A 6,000-nucleotide genomic window follows, 5' to 3' on the forward strand; every position below is an offset into this window, starting at 1 on the left:
TTAGCTTTAGTTGGCTGCTGAGACCCATAATGAGGTGCCCCTATTGAATCATATGCCACTCTAGAGGGCGTCTTACTCGCTGGCTTCTGCTAGTCTCTGTCTTCATATCTTCGTCTTGGGAGAGACTGTCATAGGCTTGAGGCCTTGACGCTCTCATTGAGAGGGGACTAGTTTGAACAAAGTCTCTGTTTGGCACAAAACCTGGACTGTTTGGCACTGGTTTGGCACTGGTGCCAGAGCGGAGGTCTGAGATAAGACATGTAAGGAGGGAACTTGGCACTGGTGCCAGAGCGGAGGTCTGAGATAAGACAGGTAAGGAGGGAACACGTCGCAAAGGACGTGTTCCCCGATTCCTTACAAATACCTTCCCCACATTTGACACAGAAATATTAGACATAAAGCTGTCCTAGAGGGTGTTGCTTTCTGTGTGCTCCGTATCTGTTCTCACACAACGGATACACACGCTGGGGGAAGGAGCCCCTGAGGTCATGGCTACCATGGAGAAGTGAATGTGCAGTCGTTCAAGTCTGTTATATATCCAGCATCCAGAAGTGGCTCCTTCCCCCAGCGTGTGCATCCGTTGTGTGAGAACAGATACGGAGCACACAGAAAGCATTGCGACGGGTCTGCAGACGTTCACCTGCCACGGAGGAGAGAACGGGAGCTGCTCTGCTAAAGTTGGACATACATGCTTGTTTTGATCTGCTCTGTTGTAAGTAGGATTCTGGTTTTAACCACCAGATCGTCCTCAACAGGCCATCTCCTTTTTATGGAACCTTTATTTATTTATTTATAAAATATTTTACCAGGAAGTAATACATTGAGAGTTACCTCTCGTTTTCAAGTATGTCCTGGGCACAGAGTAAAACAAATAATACATGGTTACAAGTACATATACATAAATGAACAGGGTATACATTATATACAAGACATTGCGTGCACAGTTAAAGAAAATATATATATTATGAGCGTATGAAACAGTTACAGACCAGGTTAAAATGTGAGACAGCCTTAGATTTGAAAGAACTTAAACTGGTGGTGGATGTGAGAGTCTCTGGTAGGTTGTTCCAGTTTTGGGGTGCACGGAAGGAGAAGGAGGAACGTCCGGATACTTTGTTGAGCCTTGGGACCATGAATAGTCTTTTGGAGTCTGATCTCAGGTGATAAGTGCTGCGTGTGGTAGGGGTGAGGAGCTTGTTCAGGTAGCTGGGTAGCTTGCCCATGAAGAATTTAAAGGCAAGACAAGAAAGGTGAACTTTGCGCCTAGACTCTAGTGTTGACCAATCTAGTTCTTTGAGCATTTCGCAGTGATGTGTGTTGCAGTTGCATTAGAGAACAAAACGACAAATTGAATTGTAGAGGGTGTCAATTTTGTAAGGTGGGTTTGAGGAGCCGAGCCATATACTATGTCTCCATAGTCAATAATTGGCATTAGCATCTGCTGTGCGATACGCTTTCTGACCAGGAGACTTAGGGAGGATTTGTTCCTGTAAAGTACCCCTAGTTTGGCATAGGTCTTGGTTGTCAGGGTATCAATGTGCATCCCGAATGTTAAGTGGGAGTCAAGCCATAAGCCCAGGTATTTAAAACTAGTGGCAGGTGTTAGGGTGGTGTTAGCGTTGGTTCTAATCTGTAGCTCAGTCGCTGGAAGCTTTAAAAATTTAGTCTTGGTCCCAAATACCATTGTTACAGTCTTGTCAGTGTTTAAAAACAGTTTGTTTTGGGAAATCCAGTTTTCGAGTCTCAAAAAGTCAGACTGAAGTATGTGTTGAAGGTCAGAGAGGCTATGGCTGTGTGCATATAGGATTGTGTCATCTGCATACATGTGTATTGAGGCTTCCTTACAAGCTGTGGGAAGATCATTAATGAACACTGAGAAGAGTAGGGGCCCCAGAACAGAGCCTTGCGGGACACCACAGGTGATATCCAGGGGGTTGGAGTTAGAGCCTGAGATGGACACATGTTGGGATCTTCCTGATAGGTAGGACTGAAACCAGTTTAAAGCATGCTTCCCTATTCCAGAGCTCTGGAGTTTGTTAAGCAGGATAACATGATCAACTGTGTCAAAAGCCTTTGCAAAATCTAGGAATACTGCACCAGTGAGTTGTCCCCGTTCCATTCCACACTGGATTTCATTGCAAACATTTAGCAGGGTAGTTACGGTGGAGTGTTTGGGACGAAACCCAGATTGGAATTGGCTAGGGAAATTTGTCTTGGTATAGAAATCGCTTAATTGGAAGTGGACACATTTTTCCATGACTTTGGATAGAATTGGGAGAAGTGAGATTGGCCTATAGTTTGAGACAGTGTTTTTGTCCCCACTTTTGAAGATTGGGAAAACTCTGCCAGTTTTCCAGGTCTTAGGGATATAGCCTGCAGACAGGATAGAGTTGACTATGGGCGCAATTGGTTTGGCAATGGCTGGGGCACCAAGTCGTAGGAACCTATATTGTAGTAAGTCGGGTCCACATTAGTTGCTTAGTTTTAGTTTGAGGAGCGCTTGTATAATCTCCTCTTCAGGTACTGGGCCAAATTGAAAATTGTGTCCATTTTAGTTTTAATTGTAATAAATTAGTATTACTATTTCAACAGCCCTGTTTGTTTTTGTTTATATCTTGAATGTCGTCTAAGTTTTGTTTGTTAGTTAGTGTTGTATGTTTGAGTTTTATGTTTGTTGTTAGTTATCAGCAGTATACACTGATTTTTCTTTGTGTTTAACTCCACATATCATGGGACGTTATCTACGGAGCCATGAAGTCGATCCAAGTGTACAGGATTTGATTACCTTATGAGGAGTCTAACATCTTACCAGTACACTTGGACATTCATTAGACTTTATATTTAAATGCGCCGGTTTGTATCTGTTCTTTGTGTACTGGGATAGAGTACACTCAGCTAGGGTACAGTCACTGATCTCACATCTCCCCCAGCTCATATCCCATCCTCTCTCTGGAAAAGCCTGTCCTGATGGTAATCTCAGCAGCACCTCCAAATGTAACACATGCTCCCCCACCCCTACGGGAGATTTCAGGTTGTTATTTGCTGTTGGTGCTACGTGTTAGGCTCACAGAAGGCCCTGAGCATCCGCCGATCTTGTTGGGGATAGACAGGACAGGCTTTCGGTGTTTGGGTAGTTCTTCTCTCTGTGGTATAGCGCCTATCGCAGATCATTGCAGTCCCCTGTGGAAAACATTCTCACCCTCTCCCTGAAGAACTGCAGCCTCAGGCAGCAGTATGAAACAGTAACTTGGTCTTAATTCTTTATAGAATAGCATCAGCATATTGACATCATACAGCATACATCAGTACACTCTCTTCTTGGTGTAGCAAGAGAAATTATCCCCACTGGACCCTACATAACCCAGCGAAGGGTCACCTTGCAACTTGCTATTCTCTTGGTCCTTGGACGCCTAGGGCTTGAGGCCCCAAAGGGAACTCCTCCAGCAGCAGGAAGCAGAGCGGAGCAGAACCGTGAAGTAAACAAGGGTGAACAAGGGTGGTGACTAAAAAGTTTTATTGAACAGACATGTGCAGCTGATGGATCCTCTGACACGTTTCAGCCCTCAAGCCTTTGTCAAAGAGTGATCCATCAGTCATGGGAGGAACATAGATATAGGCAATGTAAACACAGAACACCTGCACCAGATCTTCATTGGAAATGAGCATCAGGTGAGGCGGGAAACACGCCAATTGACTATATGACAAACAAGTTTAAAAACAATGCCAGAAAATACAGATCTATAAGTCCCATAATATTCAGATCTGAAATATACATAAGAAAAGATAGTTTATATTTCTGGCGATTAAAACAGTAGAAATAAAAATAAACGGGTACATTCATGTCATATATTATATAATAGCTAAATGTATAATAATGATGAGACACCCCTATGAAGGATGAGTAATCAGTAGCAACAACATTACTATTTAAGATGGCATCAGATATAGGTAGCAATAATGTGAGACAATAATGGGTTAGTGGGAAAGGGGGGGGGAGAGAGAGAGGGGGAGGGGGGAGTAAGGGGGGGTGGGGATGAAAAATGAAAAAATATATGAAAAAATGTATATATATTGTGAATACATTAGTCATGAAGGAAATGCTGCAATTCCCAATCCACATTTAAACCGTGTGGCTGAAGAGTATACAGAGAAAAGATCCACTGCATCTCCATTTTGTTTAACCGGTTCAATCTATTACCACCTCTGATATATGTGGGAATGTGTACATTGCCAAAGAATCTAAAATTCTTTAACCCACCAGAAGAGCATAAGGTAAAGTGTTTGGATACCGGATGTAAAAGATCCTGTTTATTAATCAATCTGATATGTTCAGATATTCTTACATGTAGTGGGCGGATAGTCCTGCCTACATATTTGGCATTGCATCCACATAGAATTACCTACACAACGTAGCTCGTGTGAGGCCCCAAAGGTCTATCCCTGTCTCCCACACTCCCTGGTGGAGTATGGGGTAGATACTCCCGCACCCCTGAAAGAGGGGATGGAAGGTGAACCAGAGCCCTGGCTCCACACTTCAACAATGCAACAATATATTTGGCTGCTGCTCCCTTTTGTGGCCAGGGGAGGGTCCCAGGTCACCGCTCCTATTATGGGCAGAAACTCAGCCTTGGACCACCCTCCTGTCACTTCTAGGGTGTTGGTTACTGCAAAATGGCTGAGATTAACCCTAAAACTGCCTGCACTGGTACCAGGGCTTATGTGTTAGGCAGGGCAGATTAGTAGCCCAGGGAGTTACCTGGCTACACAAAGTAATACCAGCTCTCTCTCTCTCTCTCTCTCTCTCTCTCTCTCTCTGTGTCTCTCTGTCTCTCTGTCTCTCTGTCTCTCTGTCTCTCTGTCTCTCTGTCTCTCTGTCTCTCTGTCTCTCTGTCTCTCTGTCTCTCTGTCTCTCTGTCTCTCTGTCTCTCTGTCTCTCTGTCTCTCTGTCTCTCTCTCTCTCTCTCTCTCTCTCTCTCTCCATGCAACTTGGGGTCTCGGTCTCTCTCTCTCTCTTTTAGTGAGTGTAACGGTGCTCTTCTGAAATCAAGAAGCGGACCCGCAGGGCTGAGGTAGGGATGCCGAATAACCGACCAGAGCCCAGGGACAGAGTCCTGTTAGAGAATCCGTGGTCAGTAAGCAGACAGAAGGTCAGTGGTGCAAAGTCCATTAAACAGGCAAAGGGTGAGGGCAGGCAGAAAGCAGCGAGGTGGGGTCATGGTACGGGGTCAGCAACAGGGAAATCCAAACAGATAAAAGGGTAAAGCGTGACAGCGTAGACAACAGGAACTGCAAACATTAGAACCTTGCTTGGCGACACCCACCAGGAAGTGCAACCTTACAGTATATAGCAGGCTGCCAGTAATGGCCAAATTGAGCAGGAAACCTGGAAAACTCGAACTGGGAGCAAACCCCGTCACGAATCAAGCAGAATTCTTGCAGTACCCCCTCTTTAGGAGAGACCTCTGGGCAATCTACGCCGGGTTGGCAGGAAATTTCTGATGGAACGGCCGGACCAGGTTGGGGGCATGGACATCCCTGGATTTGATCCAAGAATTCTCTTCGGGTCCATAACCCTTCCAATGGACCAGGTATTGTAGCCCGCCATGGGATCTACTGGAATCCATTATCTGGCGTACTTCAAATTGTTCCTGACCATCCACCAAGAATGGTCCCCCGACTCACCGGGCAGGGACGCCAACCCCGGTAGAGCTACCCTGTTGGCGGCCCTGGCCGTGTCCGCAGCTCCGCCGAGGGTGGGGGGAGTCAGGAGAGAGGGGGGGCAGGACACAGAGAGAAACACACACACACACCACACACACAGAGAGAGAAACACACACACTGATTGACACACACTGACTGGCACACACACACACACGACTGACACCCTGACTGACACACACACACACACACACACACACTGAGTGACACACACACACACTGACTGACACCCAAAGAATTCAGTTACTATAAATATAGAAGTGCAAATAACCAAAACACGCG

This window comes from Ascaphus truei, chromosome 5 (genome assembly GCF_040206685.1).
Source record: "Ascaphus truei isolate aAscTru1 chromosome 5, aAscTru1.hap1, whole genome shotgun sequence".
Taxonomy (NCBI): Eukaryota; Metazoa; Chordata; class Amphibia; order Anura; family Ascaphidae; genus Ascaphus; species Ascaphus truei.